The sequence below is a fragment of the Anas platyrhynchos genome, chromosome 2 (genome assembly GCF_047663525.1).
Source record: "Anas platyrhynchos isolate ZD024472 breed Pekin duck chromosome 2, IASCAAS_PekinDuck_T2T, whole genome shotgun sequence".
NCBI lineage: Eukaryota > Metazoa > Chordata > Aves > Anseriformes > Anatidae > Anas > Anas platyrhynchos.
In genome coordinates, this window is record NC_092588.1 from 157209090 (window position 1) to 157229271 (window position 20182).

General features: G+C 39.7%; 1 long non-coding RNA gene across 1 annotated transcript; it reads left to right on the forward strand.

The window, feature by feature from the left end:
* The first annotated feature begins 1187 nt into the window (after positions 1-1187).
* Positions 1188-19665, forward strand: LOC119715688 (uncharacterized). Its single transcript, XR_011807138.1, has 4 exons — positions 1188-1276; positions 7706-7966; positions 9942-10001; positions 19594-19665. It is a non-coding gene; the product is annotated as an uncharacterized lncRNA (long non-coding RNA).
* The last annotated feature ends 517 nt before the right edge of the window (positions 19666-20182 follow it).

Here is a 20182-nt window from a genome sequence, read left to right on the forward strand (position 1 = left end):
GGAAAATCATGAGGTCTGTAATGAATAGTTGGATAGCTTTAACAAGCGTCTGTGCCAATAAAATCTAAACATATATTTAAAAAACAAAGATAACAGAAGTCAATCTTGCTAAGCAGAGATGCAAGGAACAATGCGAAGGATAAACACTGTTTAAAGGGGAAAAAAGGCAAATAAGGTTCTAATTAGTGGGAGGGACTGAACAGATTACACAAAGAAGATAAAAGCAAGGAAACCTAATTGGAAACACAGCACTGTAGTATCAAACAATCCGAAGTATGTTATCTAGCACAAATGGCTTTTCAGCTCTTTTCACAAGCAAGTGGTGAATAAAAAGGTTGATGCTCTTGAGGTTAAGAGACAGGAAGCAAAAGAAGAAAAAATATTAGTCACTATTAAAATGCCCATTGCCCAAATCAAGTAAGAGGCATATGAGCCACAGTGGAGACTGCAGTTTCAGTTTCATCCCTCATGGAAATATATGAACACAGACTGATGTCAAATGTTTGAGTTCACCAAATTCCTGCTGTCTCTTCATGGGTTCCAGTACTGGTAGAAGTACTGCAACTTAGAGCTTAGCAGAGATCTAAGTTCAGTCTGAGCATTGCTACCTTGTCATATTACTGTGGTGGCCCATGTAATTTCTCTGATTTTGGCCCTCCCACTGTAGATATCAACTGTAGACTTTGTAGTTTGGAATCAGAAAGCATTGGTGAGTCTTCCTACTCCCTAGCCAGAAAACAGAGAGTTGGGTGCTTCTTACAGTGTTGAAATGGTTGCAGAAATACCATATGATCACCTTGTAATGGATTTTCTGAAGAGATATCTAATCAAGGCCTTTGACGTTATTTTGGGGAGTCAACTTGAAATCCAAATTCTAAGCATGATGGAGAACTAAAAGGGCAGGAAATCACTCTTCTGAGTGTATGATGGCTATGTCTACATTATATGCTGTAGCTGGGGGCTGGTATATGACCTTTGGTTCTTAATGTACAAACATCCTCACTGAAAAAAGAGCAATCCTCATCTGTTTGTAGAACTGCCATCCTTCATGTCCTTGTTGTCAGACTCAGAAATACATGCACAAGAGGAGTGGCACTTCTTTATTTATCTTTTTTTCCAATCTCCACCTCTTTGTATATAAAGACAAGGCCAGAGAAGATCTAGGAAAACACTTTGTGGTGCATAACCTACTGGCTACCTTTCATTACTTTCTCTCTTTAGAGATTATGATTTTCTTGAATGGATGCCCTCTCTCAGTCTCTCTCAGTACAGTTCTGTAAGTACTTATATGGGGTTCAACAATCCTGACAGAAGAACTGCTTTGTTTGGGTGCCTGGGTCACACAGCAGTGGTTTATATTAGTTGAAGTGACATGCACACCTTTTGCAAGTGGCATTGTGGAAGGAAGATCACATTTTCAAATGTCTTTCTGCAGCATTTAATGGATGCAAGGAGATGACTGGCAAATTCACCCCTTTACAGAGAGCACAAGGGTGCCTCGCTGCAATTGTATAGATTTGGCTGTTCTTTTCCAAGCAGTATACAGCCAGGCAATGCCAACTCATTTAGATTTTAAAATGCCGGCATATTTGTGGTCATTGTTACTTCTTATTTTGTAGAGTTTTGCTCAGCATTATTTGGAACATGTTAGCCTCATGAGTTTCTGGCAGAAGATGATAGTGCTGTGATCCTTTCTGTAAACAGAGTGTCTGTCTATCTATCTGTCTATCTGTCTTCTCGTCTTGTAGTTTGAACCCTTAATCATGAAGCAAGTTCACTGCTTAACCATGATAGTGAACCTAGACAATTCCTTATTGGTGACAAAGGGAAGCTGTCTGCAGGACCACACATTTGTAGGAATGATGATTAATGACATTTTCATTTTTTTGTTAAAACATTACGATATTTTAAGGTGAAATAAATTTCTGTCTGGTTGACAAATTGGTGCAAGAATGGCAGGAAATATGTTGAGGACAAAGGAAAAAAGTTGCCTTAAGTGAACCCTTAATGGATGAGGGAAAAGAACTGGATAAACAGAAGTGAAGAGAGAATATTCAGTGAGAATATTTTACATTTATAAATTCATATTTATATATTTTATATTTATATATTTTATTTTATATTTATATTATATATATATATTTTAAAGAGTATATATATTTATGTTTCATGGGTTTTAAGAGGGTATATTTAGTTTCTGTACTGTCTGTAAAGAGCTGAGATACTGCTGAGGCCACTGTGAATAGCAGAAATGAGTCTCTGATGGGAACTATAGCATGACCCTTTGTTGGCCAGAGGTGGCCTTTTTTTTTTTTTTCATAATAAATACACCAGAAAACTTTGAATGAGTTTTGATCTCCGGAGCTTATTGGACTTTAAACTGGAACAAAACTGGAACTGAGCTTCTGGAATGGAGAATTTCAGATCTGCCAGCAGATGTTTTTCTTCATTTACAAATAGGGGTTCACAGAGAGATCACCTGTCCCCCATGTCCTTGCAGGAAAAGTCCTTTCCTCTGGGTTATTCACAGTCCAGACGCTTCTAAAGGGTCTTTAGGTTGCAGTCACATGCACACAGTCCCCGAGACTTTAGAAAAAATCTCCTTCTTCCTGTTCCGTTTGAGTTTTTAAGGGTCAGTGCATAACTAAAATTTGTCAGCACCATTCACAGCACCTTTGGTTCTATAAAGAGATTGAGCATCTCTGATTGACAACGTGCAAATAGTTTTACAGCCAAGGGAAATAGATGGGTGCCTGACTGCTTGCAGTATGAGCCTGATGGTGTAAGTGACCTGATCACTCAAGTGCTGACCAAGAAAGCAAACAGCCAACTGCAAAATATAGCTCTCTAAATAAGGACAGGAAAGATGGTTTCAGAAAATGAGTGCTGTCTCATGTTAACATGTGGTAAAGTTTTGAGGTTATTGCTGGTGGCCAAATATATATATATAAAACAGGTCTACCATATGTTCTCTTGATAAATTTTAAGCAGGGGACCATGCTGTGGTTGAGGTTTGCATCTCAGATATGGAGTGATAGAGTGCAGGAAAAATTTTGACACAGTGAAGGTCAGGAATGGTGGTGCAGACACAACTGGAAAGCTTTGAGGCTGAACAAGGGTTATAAAGTTAGAGGTGGAATCAGATGGTCACAGCAACATGGCTCAAATGCTGAGTGGACTGACATTCATGCACAGTTGTCCCTTGCAGGAATCACGGTGGAGTTTGTTCCCTCAGGGTTCAGTCTAGCCAAGCTGAGCTTTGCTGTAATGCTCGTTGGAGCTTGCTCCTTTTGTCAGGCTCCCTGACAAATCATTACATGTGGGGCGCTCTGTCTGCTATGGTGGTGGAAATGTGCTCTTCACCTTTCCTCCCCATTTCCAAGACAAAACTTCCCCTGAAAGCCATACCAGATCACAGGAAAATTCAGGTCATAGGGGATTGTATATTATCTTCTCCAACCTCTTGCTTAAAGCAGTGATGGGGAAAACTCACTGCTAATGAGGAGGGTGAGATGAGCTTTCACCACAATCTCCATGGTTAACCAAAGGCAATGAACTATCTTTAACATCTCTCGTGAAGGACAACCTTTCATGAATCAAACAGGACGGCATTTTGGTTTTCTTCTCCAACCCTGTGACAAATGATAACATCAATCTGACAGTGTTCCTTTTCTGGCTAGCAGACACATTCAACCACCGAAAAAGCCACTGGTTTCAAAATGACCCAATGCTCTAAAGAACAGCCCTGTTCCTCTGAGTTTAGGCTTTCATTTGAATGGGGTATTATTCCCTATATAGACAGAATGAAATAAGGATGGACCTCTGTAAGCAGAATGATCTAAAGCTAAATCAGGCTCCAAGCTCAAAGAGAAAACACAGAAGACAACACTGCTTAAGCCTGGCTGCTCAAAAAAGTATTTTTGAGGTCTCCACTGGCACTGCATTATTTTTATGGCTTGCACCCTTTCAGTACACCATCTTAAGTGTGCCTAGGATGATAATTTTGCACTTGGGAACTGAAGGGTGATAGAAAGGAAAGACTAGGGCTCAGTTCAACCAACATTAGCAATCTAAAATTTGATATCTTGTCAAAATTGGACATTTCAATTTGATTTATTTATTTATTTATTTTTTGGTGTAGCTGACACTAAATAAGCATGTTTAGAGGGCAAATCATCCAAATGATTTCACAAGAACCTATAAACCTTCAGATAGGGTGAATCTTTGTCAGACTTTTTCAAATGATTATTCTGATGATTAAAGATGACATGGAAGATAGATGATAGACAGTGAGTTATATCCTTTATTTTAAAATATTGCCTCTGATTTGAAAGACAGGTTTTTCACAGAAAGCCTATTTTAACATTGAAGAAATAACTACAATAAATAAACAACAATTAAAGTATAATAATTAAATAAATAATAAAGTAATAATTACATTAAACTCCAAAGTATTTAATTAGTCTTTGGACACTCTAGATTCTGATATAACCAATTTTCCAATGAAAAACTTTGAAGTGTATGATTTCCCTTTTCCTGATCATGGGCTTTTCTCAGGGGACAGATCAGAATATAGAACTCTTTACTAGACTTAGTATGATGTGTGCCCTTAATGACTGTTACTCAGTGATTTTTCTAACTTCCCTGACTCAGCTTGACACCCTGACCTTCTTGTACCAGAGCTACAAGGCTGCCACATCTTCAGGATGACTTTGCAGATGACTCCTTTAGGGGTTTCTTTTAAGCTGGATGTTCAGCTGTTTCTCATCTGATCTAGCTTTATTGTTGTTATTATTCCTTTACTTTTTTCCCCCCTCTGATTTTGTTTACATCCATAAAATCAACAAATAACCCAGCAAAAAGCATTCCTGGAACTTTAGGGTACGTGCAGCCACATTAGCCATTAAAAGTGTCTGCAGGGCACAGTTCCCAGTCAGTAGATGTGGGGGTGGGATTTCTCTCATCTTAATATCAGATGTCTGAAAATTATTTAAGTCTGTGCTAGTTATTCAGTTCTCCCTTTAAAGTGAAGGCAGCCTACAGACACCCATTCACTCCCTGGCCTCCAGGATCAATTTCATTAAATGCCTCTATAATCCTGTTCAAAGGAAAAAGAGCAAATCAAACAAATAAACAAACAAACAAACAAAAAAAAAAAACCAACAGGCAAGTGGGGCCTCTTTTGCATCAGGAAAGGTAGAATTTGGAGACTCTCAGATATTAGTGTCTCTGAATATCTCAGGGATTTTTTAAGTCCATTTTTACCTCCAGCTGCTCTCTCCTCACCAGAGACTCTGTTAACCCTAATCCATTGCAGCTGATCTACAAACCCTGCAAGTCAAATAAAGAGCAGCTACATTTTCAGCAAAGTAGAGGTTGTTACGGTTTCATTCAAAATGCAAAGCCAGGTGCTTTAAATACACTTTACAATAGAGGGTTAAGTTACAATAACAAACTTACTCACATTGGTGTTAACTCACACAGAAGAAGAAAAAATAAAAATTATGTTCATCCAATTCTATACAGCTTGGCAAGAGATGGGAAAAGCAGTGCAGGGTTTCTAGGAAAGCACAAGGAAAGTCACTGCTTAGAAAGCTGATCTGGTGATTTTTTTTTATTATTTTTTTTTTCCTGGATTCACACAAAACCACACAGGCCAGGAGGGATTTACTTCAGTGTCTGCCACAGTGCACAGTAATGAGCACTGGTCCAAAAAGAAGCTCTTTGCAGATGATCTTATACGTGCTGCGCACTTCTGTGGCTCTGTTCCATAAGATGAGAAAGAAAGACCTGAAGTGCAAAGAACGCCAGACATGTTGTTCTAAAGTATCAGCCATGCAGAAAGCTAGATGGTTAAACACATATTTAAATTGTGACCTGAAAATCAGTGTCAAGCCTCTACACAACTTCTGTAAATTTAGTCTCATTTTATTACTAAGTCTCATATTACTACTAACTTATCTAATTTATCTATCCACTGCCCATATCAGGCATATTTACTGCTAAAATAACATTCTCTTATTTTAACATAATCATAGAATCGTAGAATATCCTGAGTTGGAAGGGACCCATAAGGATCATCGAGTCCAACTCCTGGCACCACATAGGTCTACCCAAAATTTTAGACCACACGGCTAAGTGAACAGTCCAGATGCTTCTCAAACTCTAACAGGCTTGGTGCAGTGACCACCTCACCATATGCCAGATAAAACATATACCTCTTTGCTGCTTTGAACAAGATGGCTTTCTGATCTCTGCCACAGGAATATTCACTTCCCATCTTCACCAGAGATATATTTGTGAGCAATTATTTAATTCATTTAATTTAATCACTACATCCAACCACAGTTTCTCTGCTTAGAATCTTATGGTTTACGTAATTGTCTAACACAGCTATATTGGCAGCAGCTGAGGAAAGCTCCCAGATTTGTCTGAAGGGGCTTGGAAGCATTTTCACAACAAGAGAGGCATGTCTCCTTTGTTTTGATATTTGGGAGAGAGAGAGACAGTTCTGCTGCAAAAGTTTCACAGATTTAAATAGAGATGATTATTTAGCTAAAACACCACTCCAGCAACCACATTTTTCTGGAGACATTGGGCAAAGACATTGGATTGTGAATGGTTTAGTAGATTGTCTTGCTATCAGCCAAATTGTGATGACTTGACCAGAAATTAATTGTAATGAGAAGTACTAATTTGGTTAAGCCATCTTCAGAGACATTTCATGGTCCTCTCTGCACTGGAGCAAGGGCACAAAGTTCTCTAAATATAAATGTCTAGTGTCATTTGAGCCTCTTGGAAGGCTGAGACATCCACATGAACCTCATAGATAATAGAAATGTTAGTAGAATACTTATGGTTCTCTAAATGCTGGAGATCAGCTGGAATCCCTGAGAGCATCTCAAAGAGCACTGGATGCCTATGTTTAGGCAAATGAATTAAGGTCCATAATCATCATGGCCAACTTGGATGAAGGCAGAATGACTCCTTCTGGAAAGACTGAAAGCCTCCAAATTGCTCCAGCATACACTTATGAGGGTAAGACCGTGACCTCAATCTGACTGCCATCCCAGTTGGGAAGAGGAAGCAGTAATCACAGTATTTGCTTACTTGCATATTCCAAATAATGAAGGAAAACCAGCTAAGACCAAATGAGCTCAACTGAAATCTGCAAATCCAAGCATTGTATGTGCTTTTGTCTCAGACTTTGCTGTATCTGGAGGATTTTTTTTATGCATCCCTCACACTGAAAGACCAGTAATTATGAAGAAATTCAGGTTTGTTTTAAAAAGAAAATAAAGTAATAATCCTCAGAAGTGCAGAAAGAAACCTTAAAAAGTCAAAATGGAAAATTTTCCAGTACTAGAAGGCAAATGAGCCTACATTTATTTTTGTAAAAGTCTGATGGATTTTAATTCGATAATATGCCTGGGATGGGAGGGAAAAGGCAGAGGGCTGACTCATGTTTTTTGAATGTTTGGGGTTAGCACCAGTGTGTTTGGCAAATTCTTATGTGTACTTAATATGTGTGAAGGAAATTATAATTGGTCCATAGATGATTTGTTAGCTAAAAATAGGGCTAAAGCTGTAAAAATATTTGTAACATAAAATTTCACCAACTCTTCATCATTCTTTAGCACTTTTTTCAAAACACATTGCTAACTATGGGGTCTCTAAACACCTCTCCATGGTAATTTATTTGAAGGTTGATGGCAAAGCTGAAGATGCATTTCAGCACGTTGGGTGAGATCTGCAAAGGCCGTTAAATGAGATGAGGACCTACCAAGCTAATGGAGCAACTCCTTCTCAATCACAACATTGAACTGCCTCACTGATTTCAGTGCCTATATCCTTCCAGTGCCCCTAGATTGCTTTGGTTCTGTATTCATAAATGAAAGTGCAGTGACTCAGAGGTTTGGCTGTCTGAGCTGTCTGTCCTTGATGGCTGAAAACATCTCCAAAGCAGGTAACTGATCTCAGCTTTTGCTAACCGCTGTATTACTTTTCCAGCCCTAATTCTGCATGTTGTCTTCATATTTTGAACATCTTCATGCCATTGAGCTTCTCCTGGCCACTTTTTCTTCTAAGACAACAGACACCTGCTAGAAGATGCATTTTGCATTCTCCCTACAGGAATGTTCCCAGGTGAATTTAGCAAACTTGACATTAGAGAGGAATCCCAAGCAAGCCCATGAGGTGGTCCCACTAATTACACGGCATGTCACCTTATTTTCTTAAGCGTATGCAGGAAAAGTCTCAGTCTGTACACAGAACAGATTGAAAGTCCAGTTGAAGTCGGTGGAAATAATCCTCTCTTGACCTTCGTGAGCTTTGGCTCCCCTCCAGACTCATGATGTTCACACCTCCTTAATGTAACCTCTGGCACTTGAGTAATGCAAAGCTGGGTTGGGGAAAACGTCAGGTAATGCAGCGCAAGCAGCCACCCCGGAGGAGACGAACTGGTTGGATTTTCCCAGCTCTGCCGTGGTTGAGTGCAGCGTTTATGAAGTGCTCCTTCTCTGAGTGCATCCAAGCTGAGCAGCGGCATTTGCTGTGCCTGTAAGCAGAGGCCACAGAACATGAGCTGCTGCTGACACCTTGCCGGTGACCTCAGTGCTACTCGCCTCTCTCTCCTCTCCGCAAGCTCTGCCCCCTCCCAGTCACCCCCCTCCTCTTCCTCTCCCCACCCCCATGACAGCACTGCAGCTGGCTCCAAAAATCTGTCAGCTTTGAGTTTCTACCCCCTGAAATTATAGGTGACGTTTTGCAAAATGGTGGAGGCCTGCTCAGTGTTATCTCCCTGTCACTCCGTGTTTGCCCTTGTTTAATATGTGGATGAACTTGGACAAATCCCACAAATTCCTCTGCTTTCCTCTTTTTCCCTTCCCATCTCATCTTTCGTCTTCAGCCCAAGTTTAACAGCAAGAGTAAAAACTGTCCTTTCCCCAGGCTGTTAACCAGTCATTTAATCTTATGTTTTGTTCACAGCATGAATCTAGAAATGACATGCATACATATATGACATACATGTGCAAACACATGTGTATGCATGTGAAGATATTGCTCTTTCACATCAAGATTTTCATCTTGATGTGAAAGGAGTGGAGAACCTGGAAGGAAATCCATTTGGCAATGGGAACGAAGTGCAAGCTTTCCGTTCATTTTTTTTAATTATTATTATTATTATTATTATTATTTCAATTTTTAGCCCATCTCTCGTCATTCAGTTATGTACTTTCTCCTCAGTGAACAGAGTTTTGCTCTTGACAGGCACTAGCCAGCCCTCTGACTAGCCATCCCCCCTTTTTTTTTGGGTAATCATTTGTCACTTCCCTACTCATACCACTGGAAGATGCCAGAGGATGTGTAGCATGGTCTGGTTTGAATAGGCCTAGGCCACTAATGTCAAAGACGGGATGCACAGTTTGGGGAAGATAAACCAGGATGATATTTGAACCATATACTCATTGCCCCATGGAATGATTATCACAGCAGTGAGGGGATAGCATGGGAAGCCAGTATCTGTCAGTGATGGACCATATGTCAGAGTCACTGTTTTCTTTAATTTGGATATCACAGTAAGAAGCGAAGTCTTCCTTAGACAGACCCAGGAAAAGCTTTGTCATGACCTTTGGGCTACATCAGTGTTTATACTCTAGTATAGGTAGCGAATGTAAAGTAAAAGTAAAACTTTGAAGTAGTAGCTCCCTCCATGAAAGTTGTGTCTTATTAGTTACTAGTATTCAGTGCTAATTAAATAGACTTGAAGCTAATGTTTTAAACTGAGAATAAATGAATAGTGTATTAGATTAAAAATGTCACCTGGGGCTCTCTGACATTGAAATCTTATATTTGACCTATTTTTTCAAGAAGAAAGATTACCATTGGCTGTGCTTTATGTGTTACACCTCCACAAAATAAGATTTTTTCTTTTTCTTTAGGAAAGAAATATCACCCAGCCATCAGCAGCAACAATTTCAAGTTTGTCTCAGTGGAGGCAGGTCAGTGGTCTATACTCTTTCCTCTACATAATGGTTAGGCAGAGATGAGTTTATTTTTATACTTCTGTGACTGGAGCTGAAAGGACAAGTTTAACTGGAGGTGATCAATGCTGTTGTTCATATTTCCAGTTGGAGGTGCTTTGCCTCCCGGTATGACAATGAGATTCACCCAGACTTTAAACATCAGGGTTCTCCTGGATTGTTGGGTTGCTGGTGGATGGTTGGATTAAAAATAAATATTGCACTGGCTTTTTGGAGATGGTCCCTGGAGGGAGATGCTGATCTCTCCTAGTAGACCACTACAAATCAAGGGCCAGGGGATTAATAGACAGTCCTAGGGGATTAATAGACAAGCTACTGTCAGCTGCACTACTGGAATGCAGGAGTGATGTTTTTCTCTGGAAAGGAAACACACAGCAAGCACCCTGCATATTTTTTTCCTCTTTCCTTCCAACTTTGTCAGTGTGTGAATGCTGAGTTTGTGCAAATTCAGGTCACTGCACACAGCACAGCAGAAAAAACAAAACAAAAACCCTAGGGAACTCAGCATGGCAGAGCAGTCCAGGCTCCAGTAGCTGCCACAGCAGGTGGGCAGTGTGAACTGGGCTTGGCTGTCTTCAGCTGTTTTGAACATTTGCTAGTAGAAGGAGATGATCAGAGGTCATGTCTGTGTTATACGGCAGCACTGTTTCCGGTTGGGGATATTAGTCATTAATTAAGAGCAGGTGTTGGTTGTCTAGACAACTATTTGGGATAGCCAGAAAGAAGTGGGTTTTCAGGCACTTATTGGCGCAAAAAGTTGGAAATTAACCACTTAATAATCTTCATTTTATTTACTTATTTATTAACTTACTATGTTTAACAATGGATTTTATTATTATTATTATTATTATTATTATTATTATTATTATTATTATTATTATTATTATTATTATTATTATTTTGTTTTTAATAGTGAGTTGATGAATTTTATAAATACAAAACATCATCTTTAGGATATGCTGTGATTCTCCCTCATGAAATGCAGATCAGAGCAGTACCTTGTAGGATTTCACTCTGTTTGAACTTTCAGAGAGAAACATTACATCTCAGAATGATCTCATCCTCTCAAACACCTTGTAAGTCCCCACAACTTCTCAGCAGTGATGTGTCTGTGTATATGTGTAAAAGTATAGCTATACCTGGGTAGCTGCATAAAAATATGTATACATGTACCTATACTTTGCCCTGGAAGAGACTACTTGGCCTGCTGTTTTGACCATCATAAGGTAGTTTCTGTGTTCCTGCATTTTACTTTGTTGAATCTGTTTGCCTACGTGGTACTTGAAGACAGATTTCTTTGGAATCTGATCCCATTATGTCTTAGTAGGTAACTTGGTAAAAAGAAAAGTGTTAAAAGTATTAGAGACAAAACAAACAAACAAACAAAAATCCTCAGAAAACAATCCTTGGAGGCATAAGAATATGTTCAACTAGTAATCTTGGAGATATGGTAAGGGGGTGGATGAAATATCCTTCTGAACCTCCTTCCATTCCTATATCTTTATGGGACCCTGAATCAGCATCTACATGCATTTTAAGTAGAGGTTCTGATTTGGAACACATTTTCTCCCTTCTGACCCATTGCTTCACCCACCTTTAAAGATATGTGCATGGCTGATGCTCTAGTCACCATATTGCCTGTTATGCATGCTGTGGTCTACTCCCTGTGGTTTTGTTGACACAGACTGAACTTCTCACCTGACTCACAGATAACACAAGTAGAGGAACAAAGCATCACCTGCTTTACACCAAGGAATGGCTCCTATTGCTCCATATCACTTTCTGATGTAGAAATAAGTTGTAAAACACAATTTCTAATAGGTTATATTAATGATAGTGCTCTGGATTCATCTTCTCTTGAATTCAATTCTCCCTTGGTGGTATTTACATGCTGTCTTCACATCCTCCTTAAATAAATTCATAAGAGATATGTGAATCCTTTGGTATGAAAGGTGGTTCTTGAGTACAATGCTTGGTTCTGATTTTCTGCTGATTTAACTTTATGCAGGACTTCTATCCCATCAAAGGATCTCACCACTTTCCATATCGGGAGAAAGGGGGAAATGCAGGCCATAAGGTTTTTCCTGCTCAATGAGCTAGAGGTTGTTGTCCTGTTGTCATGAATCTGAGCTCACTGGATGGAGGCCACCAGGAAATCCATTTGATGCTTATTGTTGAATTTATGAGGGGTTAGTAACTCATCTGGGTGGAAACAAAAGCTTACACTATGGTTGGGAGGCACTGGAATCCGCTTGTTTGGATTTTTAGATTTGTGTCTTCTAACCTTAGATGTTTGAAAGACTGATGTCTCAGTTGAGTCTTGCCACTGCAGGTTGCCTTTATACTGCCTAGCTAGAAGACACTTCCCCCAGTGCAATAATACACATTAAAGCTGCTACCAAAGACCAGAAGCTGTAATAATAACATGGTTGTGAGAGAGGAGAGAGCACCAATGTTCCAGGACCCTCTACTAAGTTCAAGTTGGGCTCTTCATGGAAGAGGCTGAAGCTTCTAAATAAAGTGTTTTCTCAGTGGGAATTACCTTCAGTTTAGACATCCTGGCAGAAATTCTCAGAAACCTTGGAGACCTCTTTATAGTGGAAGATCATTTTTGAGATGAGTCACTCAAAGCTTTCCCTGTGCTCTGTCACTACAGCTGTTGGCGTCTGATGTGATACCAGGGAAAACCGATACCTGACCTGGGCAGGTATGGCAGATCCTTAGTCAAGTTCCTACTTGTTTTCTTCTGCTATGTATAAATACTATTTAAATATATTTAATTTTCTGAATGTTCAGACTTCTGAACTACACCTCAACTGCATGAAAGCTGACGGAGGATTTAAAAAATAATTCTTAATCGAGACCAACTATTATGACAATTCTTTAGCAACGTGAAATTTTGAATTGTAATTAAGGATTGTGCTCACTTTAGTTTTTTTTTTTTTTTTTTTTTTCTCCAGAAGGACTTAAGAATGTGTTCAACATGCCATACATTTTTAGATTCTGTGTTGAAAAAGGTCTTTGATCTCTCTCTCTTTTTTTTTTTTTTTTTTTTCTTGATTTCCCTTCACCCTCTCTCGTCCCTTTTCTCATCTGCTACTTCTAATCTAGGCTTGTATTGTATAAATAAATCCTAAATTGACGTCATTTGTCTGTGATATGGAACACTGTTTATGTTGAATCAGTTTTGCTGTTTTGTTAGCACGGAAAGCAACCTGAATAGTCCAGGTGCAGAAGCCTGAAGCTTAGTGGCTTGAAATGAACATGTAGATTGATCCAGTCAAATTCTTACATTAATTAACTATACTTCTTAACTGTTCTCCTTCTTCTTTCTCTCCCCTCCACCTTCCTTTGCCCCCAGCTCCTTTGTAAATGAAAACATAATCTTGATTCATGTTGCATAGCTTTGTTTTTGGTCTGACACAGAACTGAAGTGGGTTTTGCTTGGCAAAGAAAGGTATTACAAAGGTTGCTGGAAACACTGTGTGATTGCTACGTGATTTTTTCCCTCTTCTTTGTTTCTTGCCCTTACAGATGAAATCAACATAGATCTGTAAATGAGGTGTGTCTAATTTGAACTACCGAGTGCTTTATAGGTGATAAATTTGCTGTAACTATTTCCTGAAGATGTTTTCTTTTCCCCACTTATGCTGAGAGTTGTGCTATTATTCTTCTATAGAAAGACCGTTTAAGAAGTCTACTTCCAGCTGAAACAGCTCTAGTCTTTACTAAAGTATATATTTGTTTAAGGGACTTCTACAGAAAAAGAAATAAAAATAACCTCTGAAAATACAGGTCTTCAATAAGAACTTGATTGCGCTCAATTAAAAGTTTTGCCACAAATTTTCTCTGTTTATTTGTGAAATGGTAAAATATAAAACCACTCCTTTTGTTTTATTTCTTGATGCTGGTTTTTCTGAATAGCAGATTTAACATACAACTGAATGTCACTTAAGGGTCCCTTTACAGTGCCAGAATAGTTATACATTTATATGTATATATAAGAATCAAGCCTTTAATCTCTCAATGCCTTGATCTGTAAGGACCCTGATAATACTTGCTTTGTCTCTAAGCTCTTTGATGCAGCGTGGTTCCAAACCCCATTGCTTTTGGGATGGCCTTGCTGAGTGAGGACCTTGTTCTTTGTTGGACCTACTACAACATTTACTATTTACTCAGACACAACATATGCCTAAACCAGAAGTGACATGGCAAAACCATAAACTTGCCTGCTAGGTAGGGCTAGAACACCTCCTGTGCCATTCAGTGTCCAAAACTGAATGCGTCCCTCTTAGAAACTGGCTATTCAATATTATATATTATTGCTGTAGTTTGGGTTGTTGCCTCTGGCTAGTTTTCTGAAAGCTGTTCAAGCCCAGATCTGACAGTAGAACAATTAGCATCTCTTTTGACTTTTCTGTGACACTCATATTTCACAACAGCAAAGTAGTTGCTTTCAACCTTTTTGCATTTGTGGACATAGTGAGAATTTCTGAAGCTGAATCATATCTTAAGCAGAAAATTCCTCTGATAAAGTGGATATTTTTGTGCACAAGAATCAGAAGCAGAAATCACATTCAACTTTCTACAGAATTTACAGGATGAAGGATGCCCAGTGGAGAAATGAAGCTCTGGTTCTTAAGGGTTGTCACTCTACCATCATTACAAAATAAGAGTAAAGATAATAATAATGAAAATATTCTGCACTCATCTCATGTAAATTAGACTAAAGGGGTGGGATACATCTCCCCTCAGAGAGGACAGGACCTGATTGATATCTTGTGTGGTTCTAGATGCTTTCCATTTTCAATGAGACTGGTGGGAAGAGCTTGGTGCAGTGATGGGCCAGTAGCAAATGACTCTTCTATGTGAATTTTAGATATTGATAGATCAATAGGATTTGGTGAATTAAATTCTGCTCTAATGTGCAATTCCCTGAGGAGCCTTTGTAATGACCTGTTACCTGCCCTCCTTAGGGTGGTTTGATACTATCAGCCTCAAAGGACCTTGGATGGTTTCTCAGCCAGGTTTAATTCTGCCTCCTCATAACCCAGTCCTCATTTAATTGAGAAATATGTAAGGGGTTGGTCCACCAGCTATCTTGCAGTCCTCCTCTGTGTCATTGTGCTTAATCTTAGGGTATATCTTAATCATAATTGCACAGATTCAGACAAGGAAAGATAGTGTTTGTACATAAGTTAGCATAATGACTGGATCTAGAAATTAGTTCAGTATCACAGTGCTGCTGAAACGCATGGGAATTAGTCACTCAAAGATGGAAAAATCACAAGCTTACTTTTTATTAGATTTTTTTTTCCATTTTACCTAAATATCAGAATATGAAACAATAGTTAAAATGTATCAAATAATGGAAAAACAGCTAAATAGAAGTTATATTTTGGTTTCCTATGCCTTTTGATGCAGAAATTAGGATGCCATTTTGGGAAAGAAGGGAAGGAAAGAGATAAATTTTTCAATGAACTTTCACCAAGTCAAACTACATTTTTTGGAGTAGTTGGGATCATGTGACACAGCTGGAAGTTATGATGGTGAGGAAGATGCTAAACATCACTTTGTTATGCAGATGATAGAAATTTGGCCTGTGGACATGGCCAAAATCCCTGTAGCCTGATGCAAAACCCAAATGATGGTATGCTAAAACAGACTTGGAAACTATTTGGCCACAGAAAAATTTACATCTCCCTGGGTTAACGACACAAGGGAGAACAGTCTCGTCCTGTTGCCCCAGCTTTCTAACTACTTGTGATTTACCTTCCTCACTGGGATGTTATCAAGCCAGCCCAAACTCCTCCCAGATTCCTGCCGACTGCGGTCCCTTTACTTCTGATGCTTAGCAGCTTTTCTGGAGAGTGTCTCGATGGGACAGTCTTTGTACTGTAAGACGATCCAGCCGTCAGGCAGGAGGTTTGAGCATGCCTGAAGAATTTGGGAGAAGGGTTTCTAAACTTCACCATGCATAAGCCATGTGAGCATATGGTCATAAATCCTCTAAGCTTGGGCACTTAGTGGTGATACAATAGCACTTGATGGACTCCTCTGGATAATGCTGCTGTAATATACGTTGGATACAGCAGGGAGAGACTGGAGCCTCAGGGTCGGCTCTGCGGGCTTTGCCGACTTAGGCAATGTGGCAAATGTCCACTGTACACACAGACAGCTCCAGAATGCAGCGATACCTCTGGGCAACTGCTTATTGAACCCCCTGACAGAGACATAACGCTCTGCAATGCCTGCCCAGAGGAGTTTTCAGGAGAGGAGACCTGATTTCCTCACAGTGCAGCTGAGAGCTTTCCCCTTCCCTCCCTCTCATTCCCTGGCTGAAGGCAGAGAGCATCTGTGTTGCCATTTGTGAGTTGTGCTTCAGGGAAGAGACAGCAAGATTCTGGTTTTCAAGCCGGGTGCTGTGTATCCGTGAGCATCAGGGACCCAGAATACCTGCCCTTGTGTCAACAAAAAGATATTACTAAGGATTGTTCTGATTTGCTTCTATCTCATTACAAGCTGATCACGGCAATTCTTACTAGGGTTTTCTGAGTAGCACCACCCCCTTCCTCCCCTCTCATATGTCCTGGGGATGAAGGGGCTAATCCTTTACATTAACCAGCCCATTAACTATTGTGCCTGTAAAAACACCCAGCCTGTCACAATTACTCCTGGCTCTGTTCCCTTCTGCCCATCAACTTGATCGAAGATAATGTGTAACGGGATAGCACAGCGCTGCGTGCTGTTGACACTAGGAAGAAAGATCCCAGGGCTGAAGTGCCACTCAGGTTACAGATGAGCTGGAAAATCCACCCACTCATGAGGGTGGTGACAGCTTTGTATACAAACTCTTGCTGCCTGTGATACTGAGATTGCCGAGGCTGAAATTCTGCAAGTGCTTGACGGGCAGGACTTTGACAAGAGCCAACAGGGAGAGGGGCTGGGTGGATGTCACTGGAGGTCAGCTGGGTCATCTCTTTTTTAAACCTTGATGCTATAGCATAAGTGGAATAAGTTATCGGCTTAAGATAAATCAAACAAGGATATCTGCTTACCATGCACCTCATCCTTTTTGTCACTCAGTACAAAGGGCAGACTGAGAAGCTAAACATACAACTACTTTGTAGTGACCACAGGTTGTGCACATCATGATGCGGTTAGATGAATTTCTGCAAGCCATGACTGAGATGCCTGGCAGTCTACTGCAGGAGCTGGGGAATTGAAGCCAAACCACTGGGCATCAGCCAGGTCATGCCCAGGAGCCCTACCCTGTCCTCTTGGTTCTGACTCTGGGGTCACATACACCATTGTGTCATCTCATATCGATACTTCTATAAATGCTTCAGTGCAGGATTCAAATATTGACATTTCTTTCTCTCTCTCCTCTTCCTCTTTACTTTGTCCTAAGAAATGTGTTTTTCATGGGAAAAAGTTAAAATGTCAACTTCCAACCTGAGGTGCCTCAGCTCAAGGCAGAACATTTCAATTTTATCAGCTGGCACAGAGAGGTCTGTTTCAAATCATCTTTGACAACATATTAAGCTGCATTTCTACCTCAGATCGGAAATGGTCTCCCCACTGGGTCATTCCCTTTCTCTGGAAATGAAAGTGCTTTTCTCCACCTGAAAACCAAGTACATGTAAAACAGGAGAGTGGGTGAATCACCGGGGCATGAACTTGACTCAGGGGGGAGAAAGAGGCATTTGGATTTTCAGAATATACCAACAAAGGAACAGTTAAATTCTCACTTGATGTGAAAACTGGCATTGCAACTAGCTTTACTGAACTGAAATGCAATGTTACATCTTCAGTATTAATAAAATATTTTGTTTTGAGTAAAAGCAAGCTTTTTAGAATTAATGTTCTGTGAAAAGGTTCAAAATGTCCCCTATTTCATTTTTGGAATAAAACAACTTCAGGAAAGCCAGGACTTTCTTGAAGGACAGAAATACTGCAGTGCACTTAACTTTAACATTTATATGACAGCTGACAAAGCATGACTTTAATGTTGGCTGGGATTATCCATGAAATTGTAGCAGTAATATAAAATAAAGGCTTCTGAAGTACTCTGGGCTGAGGTTGCTTTCCTGGGAGGGATGAAATATGCTGGGATTAGGTGTAATTTTTAGAGTATAAACTCACAGAAAAAAAAGATTATCCATATTTGGATAGAAGAAGTCCACCCAAACTGCCTATAACTTTTTTTTTCTTTTTTTTTTTTTTCATGCATGCACATTCATAGCTGGTACTGTATAGCACAGCACCTCTTACTAATGCAGAGTGAATTGGGCAACAGAAAATCATTTGTCACTGGGTTTCTGGGGACTCCGCACCATCTCTGAAGGGTCATTCTATGATCTGTGCATTTCCATTCCTTTTTGGATTCCCCTGAACATTTGAGAACTCTTTCTTATTGCCGCTATCCTTTTGAACTCAAAGTATTCTGAGATTAAAGGAAGTGCTACAAACACAGTCATAATGCCAGCACAGAAGATGTTAATGGTTTCACTATGAATGAACAGTCATAATAATAATAATTCTTGGACTGAAACAGGTTGAAAGGTAGGGTTCAGCAGGCCAGAATGAGTTTATAGTGTCAGGAATGCTGTCTGGCCTCAGAGAGGTTATTCTGCCAGAAATAGTTCTCCCCATCTCTGGGGTCAGAGTAGGGGGAATATAAAATTCAGAGCACGTTTTGTAAAGAACTGCTCAGCACTTATGTGTTCTGGTCAATAATTCCTTACTCAACAAAGGCAGGTCCAAATGTCTGAGACAGTGGACTCTAAATGAAATCCTGTGTTCTATGTCTAAACAAGATGAATAACCAGCAGTCCTGGATTGGTGGTATCTTTTCTGCACAACTATCTCTGTTCATAGTAGGGAGGTATGTTCCAGCTGAAAACCTTTAGGAGCATTTGTGAATAAAGCAGCAAATGCAGTGAGAAAACCTAATAACCTGACATAGATAAGCAACCCTATGAATAAGAAGGAAAAATACAATTATATAACCTCATCTTAGTTTTAGCACTTTTGGAAGCCTGTTCGAAATGACACTGGGTTACCTTCTATTAAGCTAGCACACCCAGACTTAACTAAAAGAGTATGGGGACTGTTGTGACTCCAAGATATGACAGATAGGATAGAAATTATTTTGAGATCTAAGCTTCTCAAAATCTCAGAAATGGCTTTGTATACCCTAGTTAATATCTATATTATTTTTTTTAGTGATGCATATGCAAACAGAAGGGAATGTCAGTGAGTGTATGACTACCTAAAACAAGATGTCTCTGCTTTGTTACTCCTAACTTTATATCAAGAGCAGGAACCCTGTTTTTTTGCCCCTGCCCCATCACCCATGAACAGCTAATGGCTCATGACACAATGCCAAACACTTCTCTTCAACATTTTGGCTGCCAACCAGCTGCTCAAGTGAAGTATAGTTAAAGACTCAAGCACAAACTTGCTGGTTTTGTTTTATGTGTAAAGAAGGGCTTGCCTTCCTAGGAACTTGTCTTATTTGCTTTTCTGTATCTGTATTTTTCCCCAGCTCTGTGTCTCCAATCTAATAAAACCCACTGATTTACCCTTCAATCTTTGCTGATTGCCCTGTTGCTGTGAGGTCGTATTTCCCAAAACGAGCAGAGATGTTGCAATACAGCATGATGAAACATCTGGAAATTGAAAACTGAAAAGCAGATATTGCAGGTGAGATGCACCTTGCTTCCCTCTATATTGGGTGTACGGAGAATTACGCTCCTAGAACGGACATCACAAAACCAGAATTACAGGTGATAACTACTCTAATCAGAGGGAAACTAAGAGGAGAGATGCAGGGAGTTTGGTGCTGTTTCAAGGCTGTAATTATGCATAGGAGCTTTGGAGGAGCTATTTGCAAAAGATATTTATATTTTATTTTTGATACCAGAAACAACTAAACAGTGGGTTATGCATCCAGAATCAGCTATGCTGTCTGTTTTACAGGCCTCATAAATCTTGCAAACTTGATGCAAACTAGCAGGAGAGATGAGAAGCATTCACTTTCAGACTGGAGCTTAATTTTTAGGCTGCTTTTCAAGTTTCTGCAGTGATTAGTTCAAAGCTACTTGTAGGAACTTGTTGACCACTGTGTTGGTCTT